Source organism: Pleurodeles waltl, chromosome 7 (assembly GCF_031143425.1).
Source record: "Pleurodeles waltl isolate 20211129_DDA chromosome 7, aPleWal1.hap1.20221129, whole genome shotgun sequence".
Lineage (NCBI taxonomy): Eukaryota > Metazoa > Chordata > Amphibia > Caudata > Salamandridae > Pleurodeles > Pleurodeles waltl.
The window spans coordinates 1,044,466,297-1,044,478,968 of NC_090446.1; positions in this window are offsets into that span (position 1 = coordinate 1,044,466,297).

The window sequence follows — 12,672 nt, forward strand, 5'->3', positions numbered from 1 at the left end:
CTCCTGGCAGATGTGATCGCCAGTAAGAAGGCTGTTTTGATATTGAGCAGCCGGAGAGGACAAATATGTGAAGGCTCAAAAGGAGCACACATAAAAAGAAGTAAGCACTAGATAAAGGTCCCACTGGTGCATAACAAAAGGCGTAGGTGGAAACATATGTACAGGCCCTTTTAAGAATCTCTGTAAAATAGGAGACTTAAGCAAAGACTGTTGATCAAGCAAGCGAAGAAAAGCCAATAAGGCAGAAAGATAGCCCTAAAGAGTCCCTAAAGAGGGACCCTGTTGGGCGAGTGTCAGAATGAAAAGGAGGATATTAGAAAGAGATGAAGAAGGAGGATCAATAGACCTCTCCGTACAATATAATACAAAACGTTTCCAACAGCAGGTGTAAACCGTCTTAGTAGAGGGACACCTGGCTGCCAGAATGACATTACAGACTTTGGGAGGGAGGTCATAAACCATCAACTACTGTCAATCAATCTCCACGCATGAAGCCGCAGAGTTGACAGGTTCGGGCGAAGAAACTTCTCCTGCTGCTGGCGTTCAAAGAACCTGCCAGATGTTGAACCACCAGGGTTATGCCCTGGTGTTCCAGCCACTTCCACAAACATAGAGCCTCTTAACAAAGGGTCCACGACCCCACTCCATCCTGTTTGTTGCAGTACCACATCGCGGTAGTGTTGTCCATGAACACCTGCACTATCTTCCCTTTCACAACAGGAATAAATGCCTTTAATCCTAGCCAGATTGCCATAGCTCCAATAAGTTGATAGGGAGTCTGAATTCCACCGGAGACCAGATGCCCCTGACCTCCACCACTCCCAGATGGCCGCCCCATCCCAGAAGTGACACATCTGTCACTACTGTAAGATCTGGTTGAGGAAGGGAGAGTAGTCTGCCTTTGACTCAATCGTAGTTCACTAACCACCACTGCAGATCCTTTGCAGTTACCTCTGAGATCTGAACCATGTTGGTAAGATTTCCCTGATGCTGTGCCCATTGGAATTTCAGGTCCCACTGCAGAACCCTCATATGCCATCTGGCATGATTGACTAATAGGATGCAGGAAGCCATGAGTCCCAACAGCCTCAGAGTGTGTCTCAACGTAATCCAGAATAGAGGCCGAAACATCGGTATCATAACCTGTATATCCTGGACTCGCTGCTCGGGAGGATAGGCCCGAAACTGCACTGTGTCCAGAACCGTAGCCACAGCGGGAGGAGAGTGCATCTTATGCCATGGTGGGGCGTAAGGCAGCTGAGGTCTTGGACCCAGACTTGCCTACGGTGCTAGTCAGGACTAATCTCCTGACAGAGGTGCTTCAGCCGGGCGTTGTTATATCAGAGCCACTGTTATCCTTCAATGAAGCCACAGCGGGAGGAGAGAGCATCCCAGCATCTGGAGAAGTATCCAGTCCATTGGCTTCCCCTAGATCCTCATACCAGCCCTGCTCATGATCCAATACATATTCTAAAGGGCCCTCGACCCCTCCCACTCCTCTCCTGTGCTTGGCTGTTCTGAATAAGGCTCAGGCACTGATCTGGACCTAATCGGCACCGCCGAAGTCAGAATCGGCATTGTACGACGTCGTTCCGGCTCCGGATCACCCGGAATGAGGATGGGGCTATCACCACCAGTGGGCACCGGTGGTGGAGGGAGCTTCGATGTCGGGCCCGGCCCCAGAGGAGGGCGACTGTGAGAAACTGGCATCGGTCCCGGGATCCCCAACGGCGCCGAGGCTGAAGCCGCTGATGACAAAGAGGGTATAGCCCGCTCAAAAAACAAGACGCATAGCCTCCTAAAATTCTTTCATTTGAGCGGAGGTTGCTCCGGTTCCCGAAAGGGAGGAAGACACGGAGTCAGCCCTGGCAACAGCTTTGCGGAGCCGCACTCTGAACGTTGATGTTCCCTGGATGCCTAGTTGGCCGACAGGCATGGCGAAGTCAAAGTCCGCTTGGACGTCTTCTTCTTTTGTGCCCCTTATCTGAATGCCCAAAGTCCTTGAATGAGAGGAAGATGACTTGGGGCTCCTGGAGCGGTGCCGCAATCTCCTCCTAGAGCGGGACCATGATCTCCTTGGAGTCACAGTAACCGAAGACAGCTACCGGGCCGCTAGAAGCTTGAGAGATCTCTCTCACAAGGCCTTCGGAGCCATGGCCTGACATTCGGAACACAACTTCGAATCGTGGTCCTTCTCAAGGCACCAGAGACCCACCTGGGGTGGATCCATAACCGACATGGGGTGAAGACATGCACCACCTGGTTTAAATCCAGTCTTTCTTGAAGACATCGGTCAATAAAAAAATCTTAAACAAAAACGTTGGGAAAAGGGTAGCTCTTTCCAGATCTGAGCTTACCAAGCGCCGAAGGAAAAGAACTGACGTGCGCGCGCCGGTGTGTTGCCTATATATAAGGCCGTGATGTCACAGATGGCTCTAACGATGCCACATGGAGCTGGACGACGCACGCGGATCCGAACGACGCCACCTGGGTACTGCTCAGCAGAAAAATTCCTGATTTGAAGCTGACGTAAGGAAATTCTAAGGTAAGGAATCTGCAGCTAGAAGTCTCTATCAGATATAATTTTACATTTGAGCTGAAGTTTGCACCAAAAGGCACACAGAGCAGGGAGCACAGCGCAGTTTGCATCATTGTAGCATCTTGAAAGCCACTGCCGTGACTTATGGGTGTTTTCTTTCTAGCAAGACATGAGGGGGCAAACAACATAGAGGGGAGGAGTGATGGTGAACCAGACAAACAATAACAAGGGAAGGGAAAAACGGAGAAGGAACAATGCGGGAAGAGGGTTGGGGGTCAGGGCAGCAACACAGTGGGAAGAGGGAAGGAGGAAGGGGCTGTAGTTAAAAGGGAAAAAAAAGTACCTCAGAAAATAGGGAACAAGGAGCAGTGGAAGAACAGTGCAAGGAAAGCAGAATTTGGGTCATGCTTCAGGGCAGGGACTAATACACAAAGAGAAAGTGAAGCTGGAACCTGCTGAAAAAAACACAAGCAAGGAAATGAGATTGAAAAGGAAGCCAACCAATCATAAGCAATGGTGGGACTCTCAGCCCCCTGTATGTAAACAAAATGTCTTGTAAGCAACAATGCAAGTGCTGTGTCAGGCGTGTCCTAAAGAACAGGGTGTGGTGGAGGGAGGGAGCAAACTGTCAAAGAGGTAAAGTTGCCCACCAAACATACTGAGGGGCATAAAACAACCAACAGTGCCCCCAAAACATTTAGAGGTGCTATGGTGAAGACAGGAGAGTGTTTTAGAAAGGGTCAAGGATGTATCCTGCCTAAGGAGAAAATCCTTGACCTCACAGCTTTTACCATGAGGGACATTTACTATGCAGCCTATACCACGCAGTTAAGTATTTGTACTTTTACCACACAAAGGTAAGTATTTTGTTAGTTAACAAACTTTTTATGTTATTTAAAAAAAAAAAAAGTATTGGGTTTAGGAATCGGCAGAGGTAAGGGTGACTTTAACTAGTTCTGTGCCGCTGGCTTAATGGATGCATCCCGCGGCACAGTGCTCCTGTGCAGAGGACGTAACCATTATGCCCTGGCACCGGAGCTCTGAGGGAGTGCTAGCACTACCTCCTTGGGCTTCCCCCCACCCCCTCATGGCAGGGCTGGAAAGGGAATCGCTTCCCCTTCCACCCCGACAGCGCATGATCAACTCCTGTTGGACTGGAAGCCATGCGCCACCGAGCAGAAACCGATTAGTTTCTCCTCTGTACGGGGGGCAGGGGGAAAGAGAGGCATGAAAAGGGAAGTAAATCATTTTTTTTCCCTTTTCATGCTTCTCTGAGCATTCCTGCAGCACGATCGCATAGCAATCGTGCTGCAGAAATGCCCACTAGACACCAGGGACTTTGTTTACATTAGGTAAACAAAGAAGGGGAGCGCCCCCTTGAGCAAGGGTCGCTAGCACTCCCTCCGTGGGCTTCCTCCCACCCCCTCATGGCAGGGCTGGAAGGGGAATCGCTTCCCCTTCCACCCCCCAGTAACGTCTAATGACTTCAGCGCATGATCAACTCCTGTTGTGCTGGAAGCCATGCGCAACCGAGGAGAAACAGATTAGTTTCTCCTCTGTACGGGGGGAAAGGGGGCAGAGAGGCATGAAAAGGGAAGGAAATCCTTTTCCTTCCCTTTTCATGCCTCTCTGAGCATTCCTGCAGCACGATCGCATAGCAATCGTGCTGCAGAAATGCAAACTAGACACCAGGGACTTTGTTTACATTAGGTAAACAAAGAAGGGGAGCGCCCCCTTGAGCAAGGGTCGCGCCCTAAGGGGGCAATTTATTATAAGGCCATCTCTGCCCCCCCTGGTGGCAGATCGGCCTATATTAATTAGGCCGATCTACCATTAGGCACCAGGGATTTTTTTTTTATAAACTGATAAGGGGAGCGACCCCTTAGGGAAAGGGTCGCTCCCAGGGGGCAATTTTTTTATTAGGCCATTTCTCCCACCCGGGGGCAGATCGGCCTACCTTAATTAGCCGATCTGCCCCCGGGGGGGGGGTTGGGGCAAACGACAAAGACACTAGACACCAGGGATTTTTTAAATGTTTTATTTATATCGATAAGGGGAGCGACCCCTTAGGCAAGGGTCGCTCCAAAGGGGTCAATTTTGTTATTAGGCCGATCTGCCCCCATGGGGGGCAGAAGCCAGTAGACACCAGGGATTTTTTTAAATTGTATTTATATTGATAAGGGGGAGGCGACCCCTTAGGCAAGGGTCTCTCCCAAGGGGGCAATTCTTTTAATAGGCCTTTTCTGCCCCCCATGGGGGCAGATCAGCCTATATTAATTAGGCTGATCTGCCCCCCAGGGGGGGCAGCAGCCATTAGGCACCAGGGATTTTTTTTTATATTGATAAGGGGAGCGATCCCTTAGGCAAGGCTCCCGGGGGGGGGGAGGGGGACCAAATTGTTTTTAGACCATTTCTGCCCCCTCGGGGGGGGCAGAAACCACTTAGGCACCAGGGATTGGTGAGTGTGTGTATGTGTGTGTGTGTGTGTGTGTGTTTTGTTTGGGCGGGCAGCCCCTTGGGCAAGGGTCACTCCCCAAGGGGGAACATTACTGTTGCCCATATCTGCCCCCCTTGGGGACAGATCGGCCTATTTTTGGAAGGCCCATCTGCCCCAAGGGGGGCAGAAAGCCCACCAGACACCAGGTAAGATTTTGTTTTTCAAACAAAGAGTGTGGGGTTATGGCCACACCCCCACCCCAAATAAATGGGGCCAAAGTTGTTCTGCCCACCAGTGGGCAGATGGGGCAATTACCCCCAATCCACAGCCCAGGAGGGAAGAAAGTCTACTAGATGCCAGGGAATTAAAAAAGAAATAGTGTGGTGGTGGCTACCAACCAGTATGGGCGTGGTTATGCCCCCCCACGCCAACTGAAGGAGGTAACAGTCTTTTACCTCTCCCCTACACAGTAAAACATCTTATCCCATGGCAAGCAAGAGGACATTTGATTATTTTGGGTTTTGGTTTTACATTTGGGCCATGAGAGCTTGGCTAACTCTCAAAATCGTCCCACTTGAAATGGTGAGGGCTGCATTTTTTGGACTTTGGGATGCTACCAGGTAGAAAAATCCACAAGACCTAGACACATCTTAAAACTAAACATCTGAGTAAGTCCAGGGTGATGTGCTTCACATTCACGCCGCACCATTTTCTTACCCACAAAGGCATGCAAACCTCCAATTTTGCAGGAAATCACACATTTTGTCCAAATTTTTGTGATGGAACCTTCCGGAATCTGCAGGAATCCACAAAATTCCTACCACCTAGAATTGTCTCATCTATACTGATAAAAATTCTGCCCCACTTCTCAGCCTAAAAATGTTTTTTCCTAAAACTGCCCTTTTGGACCCGCTTTGGTTCCCCCTCAATTTTGGCATGTTTTTGGCTCTTCCCTGTCACAGGCACTTAAGCCCACCTACACAAGTGAGGTATCTTTTTTACCGGGAGATTGATGGGAACATTGGGTGGTAGAAAATTTGCCCCAGTGCGCTGATCCTCCACAGAAATGTGGGATTTTTTTTTGCTAAATTTGAGGTTTGCTGAGGATTCTGGGTAAGAAAACAATGGGGAATCCATGCAAGTTACACCTCCCTGGATTACCTCGGGTGTCTAGTTTTCAGAAATGTCTGGGTTTGGTAGGTTTCCCTGTATGGCTGCTGAGCCCAGGACCAAAAACGCCAGTGCCCCCGGCAAAAACAGGTCGTTTTGTATTTGATAATTTTGATGTGTCCTGATAGTGTTTTGGGGCATTTCCTTTTGCGGGCACTAGGCCTTCACACACAAGTGAGGTACCATTTTTATCGGGACACTTGGGGGAACGTTGGGTGGAAGGAAATTTGTGGCTCCTCTCAGATTCCAGGACTTTCTGTCACCAAAATGTGAGGAAAAAGTGTTTTTTGGCCAAATTTTGAGGTTTGAAAAGGATTCTGGGTAACAGAACCTGGTGAGAGCCCCACAAGTCATCCCATCTTGGATTCCCCTAGGTGTCTAGCTTTAAAAAATGCACAGGTTTAATACGTTTCCCCAGGTGCCGGCTGAGCTAGAGGCCAAAATCCACAGCTAGGCACTTTCCAAAAAACAGCTCTGTTTTCTTTGGGAAACAGTGATGTGTCCACATTGTGTTTTGGGGCATTTCCTGTCGCGGGCGATAGGCCTACCTACACAAGTGAAGTACCATTTGTATTGGGAGACTTGGGGGAACGCTGGGTGGAAGGTAAGTTGTTGAACCTGGTGAGAGCCCCACAAGTCATCCCATCTTGAATTCCCCTAGGTGTCAAGTTTTCAAAAATGCACAGGTTTGGTAGGTTTCCCTACGTAGTAGCTGAGCTAGAGGCCAAAATCTACAGCTAGGCACTTTGCAAAAAACACATCAGATTTCAATGTAAAAATGTGATGTGTCCATGTTGCATTTCCTGTCACGAGCATCAGGCCTACCCACACAAGTGAGGTACCATTTTTATTGGGAGACTTAGGGGAACACAGAATAGCAAAACAAGTGTTATTGCCCCTTGTCTTGCTCTACATTTTTTCCTTCCAAATTGTAAGACAGTGTGTAAAAAATACATCTATTTGAGAAATGCCCTGTCATTCACATGCTAGTATGGGCACCCCGGAATTCAGAGATATGCAAATAACCACTGCTTCTCAACACCTTATCTTGTGCCCATTTTGGAAATACAAAGGTTTTCTTGATACCTATTTTTCACTCTTTATATTTCAGCAAATGAACTGCTGTATACCCGGCATAGAATGAAAACCCATTGCAAGGTGCAGCTCATTTATTGGCTCTGGGTACCTAGGGTTCTTGATGAACCTACAAGCCCTGTATATCCCCGCAACAAGAAGAGTCCAGCAGACATACCAGTGTATTGCTTTCAAAAATCTGACATCGCAGGAAAAGTTACAGAGTAAAACGTGGAGTAAAATACCTGTTTTTTTCACCTCAATTTCAATATATTTTTATTTCAGCTGTTATATTCTGCAGGAAAACCTGGTAGGATCTACACAAATGACCCCTTGCTGAATTCTGAATTTCGTCTACTTATCAGAAATGTTTAGCTTTCTGGAATCCAGCATTGGTTTCACACCCATTTCTGTCACTAAGTGGAAGGAGGCTGAAAGCACAAAGAATTGTAAAAATGGAGTATGTCCCCCAAAATTGTGTTGAAAATTGGGGTTTTCTGATTCAAGTCGGCATGCTCCTGAAAGCTGGGAAGATGGTGATTTTAGCACCGCAAACCCTTCGTTGATGCCATTTTCAGGGAAAAAAACACAAGCCTTCTTCCGCAGCCCTTTTTCCCCATTTTGTTTTATTAAAAAAAACGACCTTTTGATGTAGTTTGGCTAATTTCGTGGCCTCCTCCAGGGGAACCCATCAACTCTGGGTACCTCTAGAATCCCTAGGAAGTTGGGGAAAAAAGGACACAAATTTGGCATGGATAGCTTATGTGGACAAAAAGGTATGAGGGCCTAAGAGCGAACTGCCCCAAATAGCCAAAAAAAGGTTCGGCACAGAAGGGGAAAAGGCCTGGCAGCGAAGGGGTTAAGGTTCTGCGTGGGTAAAGGTAAAGGGAGGTAAGGTAGACTTCAGGGTTCAAGGGTGGGTACAGGGAAAGAGGTGAGGGTGACTCTAGGGTTTAGGGGTTGGTAGAGGTAAAGGGTGGTAACAGTGAATTTAGGGTTCAGGGATGGTTAGAGGTAAAGGGTGGTAAGGTGATTTTAGGGTCTAAGTATGGGTAGAGGTAAAGGTAGGGAAGGGTGATTTTAGAGTTTAGGTATGGGTAGATGTAAAGGGAGGTAAGGGTGATTTTACGGCTTGGAAGTAGAGGTAAAGATGAAACAAACTTTTTTGAAATCACTGCATGTTTAATAATGAATAAAACATCCTCTAATTTACAGAGGTAATAGCAAATAAGTAAATGTAACACAAAATACCGTCTGGCAACAGTCAAATGAAAGGACTATGCTTCCAGTATTATCATACATAAATATAAGTTTCAGATCCTGGTCAAATGCCACAAAGTTTCATAATTGCTATTTGTTTGCCTTCAGATTTTGGATATACTGTAAGTTTCAATTCTGATGGTTTCAAGTTCTCATGCATGCAAAAAACAAAAAAAAAGTACTGCATTCCGAGTGCTAGCACCCTGAAAGAACACTAATCAATAAATCAATCAGTGCTTATTCCATGATCCAGGGAAGAAAACAAACACACGGGCATAAAGTAAAGTTGACATGGGCTGACACTGACTCACCAATAAAAAGTAAGAAAATAAGAGTAAAAATGAAGCCAACCAAAAGTAAGTATTGGACAGGCCAAAAGGCTCTTTTTAGAGAGTATTGGTTTTTTAAAGGAACAGTAGAGCACTGCAAGTGGCAGCACGTGCATTGTCTAAGGCTAGACTTAAAGGACAAGTTACTTACCTTCTGTAACACCTTCTCTGGTACAGACTATATCTAACTGCAGATTTTTTACCTTATAATTTCCCCAGGCATCACACCGGATCTGGAAGATTTGTCATGAGCAGTACCCCTGCATGCCAGTAGGTGGCGTTGATCAGCTCCACGTGCATCATCAGCATAGTCTGCGGCAACTATATAGGCTACATCCAGGCGCGCTGACGTGAGTTTCTTTTCACAACTTTTAACTCCAGAAGTGCAAAGTCATGAGGAAACACTGACCACTGGTGGGGAAAACTAGCACCCTGAAAGGGAACAGCCCTGTCCCTAGAAATCCGTTCAAAGAGCAAGGAGGATGGGTGGGTCAGCAAGGAATCTGATGCTAGATATAATCCCTACTAGATAAGGCATTACTGAAGATAACTTGTTTATCTGACTTAAGACTTTTAGCTGCAGATTTCTTAAGCTAGAATAGACACCCAAGCAATACCATCCCCAGAAGCGGGTCTGCAAACCAATTTCAAATGAGGAAGTGCTGCAGGATCGAATGAGCGAAGTGCCCATCCCTACGGACATGACTGCCCAGGTAGAAGTGCTTTGTGAACATGTGCGAAGAGGCCCACATTGCTGCCTGGGAGATATCCAGGACCAGAATTCAGCATGATAATGCAGTGATCGCAGCTTTAGCTCTGGTGGAATGAGTTGACAAGCCCTCAGGAGGTTGCTTTCTGGCCAATAGGTAGCAGACATTAATGCAGAGTATGACCCATTTGGAGATGGTCCGCTTCTGCATGGGCCAACCTTTCTTTGCTCCAACACACCCCACAAAGAGTTTGTCATCCACCCGGAACTCTTGTTTGATCAAGGCAGAACAACAATGTTCTTTTTAGGTCCAGAGGGTGAAGTCGCTCCTCTTCTTTAGAGGAATGTGGAGGAGCATAACAAGCTGATTGATTGCCCTACATGAAATAGAGGGACCACTTTAGGAAGTAAGGAGTATTATGTGCAAAGCACCAGTTTGTCAGGCTAGACAGTGGGGTAAGGAGACTTGTATGACAAGGCCTGAAGATCACTCACTCTTCAGGCAGATATAGTCGCCGAAAGGAAGGCAGTTTTCATTGTAAGGAGCCGGAGGGTATAATTAAGGAGATGCTCGAAAGGAGCACACATCAAGAATTTTAGTACAAGATTAAGGTCCCACTGAGTAGCATATGAGGCACTCGCTATAGTGATGTATATATTAAACAATCATTATAAAATATCTGTAAGAACATTTCTTTTGATCCTGTAAAAATTACATCAGTATAGTCCAATGTCATAATTTCCATATAGAGTTCATTCAGAAAAGAGAAGCGTCTTAAATCTTCAGTGTGGTTCACCAGTCTTGTGATTTATTTTTTCAATTCCACATTTTGTTCTCCAATGTATGTAGATATATGTTGTTCCAATACAGCACAGTATCCCTCTGCTACAGTGAGATGTTACATTTTCAGTATCCCTCTGTTACAGCCATACTGCCAACATGTGTTTCGTCTTGGGGAAGGCCCTAGCGACTTCCTCAGGGCTGAAATTTCATCAAAATAACTCCAAATGAACATGAGAAATCATAATCATAACCAGGATACATACCCTTCACCATAGCTCAGTGGGAATGGAGACTAAAATTTAAAATTTAAAATTAAAAAAAAAACTTTTTACCACCACCTCGCAGTGTGATGCTAGCAGAGAAAATCAGTGATGAAACCCTTATGATCCCAATTACTAATCCCTCCAAAATGTGACTCAAAATTACCAAGTGCCAAGCTGATATGTATAATCCTACAATATATAAAGAGCAAAACCCAATACAAAATGTAAACAAAAACACCCATGCATACATCTGTGCTAGTGTGCCTTATAAAGGACCCAAATGCCATTAATTCAATTTCTTACATGATAGGTCAAAATATTGCATGCGTATTACAACTAAAATGCCAGATAAACCGGTCAGCAACACAATCCGTCTTTTCTATAGTGGCTGGTCATTCTGCTCAATTACAGCCAACCAGATTTCTAATCCAGGAAGTATAAATCTGCCAAAATAAAACAGGAGCACCATCGTCGTTTGTAAAGCAGTGTTAAGCGTGAAAAAAAATATGTTACAATTACAGTAAATCGTTTAAGATTATCATGATAAAAGAACAGGGAAATTGACCCATTTCACTGTATATATTGCCAAATGTCAAAAGGGCTCACCTGTATGTCAATGCACACAATATCTAGTGACGAAAGTCCATGTCAAGTGTGCCAGTCGCAATTACGCTAACAAATGCCAAACCCGGAAGTACCTTTATTTAAAAGAACCGTAAATATAAAGGAAGAACTACCGTACTTAGATCATCTTAAAACGCGGAGCGACTAAATAATCAAACCACTTTCCAAAGCTGAGCTGTTCTCGAACTGCATATAATATGCGTAATGTTAACATCAAATATGAGACACTGACATATTATAGCAGTGTTTAAATCGAATATCAATGGTACGATGTCTCCCTGGTAAAATCCAAAGAAACAGAGGAAAGACAAGAAAGTTAACCTTTTTTATGGCTCATTAAGTCCACAGTGACTTCCACCAAATATTAACAAGGGACATGGATCCGAAGTAACTAGATCAAAATAAATATATCACTTTTGATGTAACCGATCCCAGTGTCTCAAGCATATGTGTATATACAAAAAGGAGTGTCCAACAATAGGTCTTCAATTGTATTTTTCATAATAATAGCACAATTATAGTGACGTATGCTATGAATGGCATCACCAGAAGGGACCTAAACACACCCCTAAATTTAGTTTGAGATTCCTGCAACCTACAACAAGAAGAAGGACTGCTGACCTGAAAGTCCAGCAGAGACAACGGAGACGACAAATGACTTGGCTCCAGCCCTACTGGCCTGTCTCCAGACTCAAAGAACCTGCACAGCGATGCATCCGACAGGGACCAGTGACCTCTGAGGACTGCCCTGAACCCGAAGGACCAAGAAACTCCCGAGAACAGCTGCACTGTTCAAAAACTGCAACAACTTTGCAACTTTAAAGCAACTTTCAAAGAACTCTCTCTTCCCGCCGGAAGCGTGAGACTTCACACTCTGCACCCGATGTCCCCAGCTCCAGCTCTAGAAAACTAACACCGCAGAGAGGACTCCCAGGTGACTACAATGACGTGGGTAACCTGAGTTGACCCCCGTGCATCCTCACAGCGACGCCTGCAGAGAGGATCCAGAGGCTCCCCCTGACCATGACTGCTTGGTAACAAGGAACCTGACGCTTGGACCTAGCACTGCACCCAGAACCCCCAGGACCGAGAGGAACCACTTTCCACTGCAGGAGTGACCAGCAGGCAGCCCTCTTCCTAGCCCAGTCGGTGGCTGGCCCGAGAAGCCCTCCTGTGCCCTGACTGCAGCGCCTAAGTGACCCCCGGGTCCCTCCATTGCTTTCAATAGCAAACCTGACGCCTACTTTGCACACTGCACCCGTCCGCTCCTGTGCCGCTGAGGGTGTGTTTTGTGTGCCTGTTTGTGTCCCCCTCAGTGCTCTACACAACCCCTCTGGTGTGCTCCCTGAGGACGCAGGTACTTACCTGCTAGCAGACTTTAACTGGAGCACCCCTGTTCTCTATAGGCACCTATGTGTTTTGGGCCCTCCTTTGACCTCTGCACCTGACCGGCCATGTGTTGGTGGTGCAGTGACTTTGCACC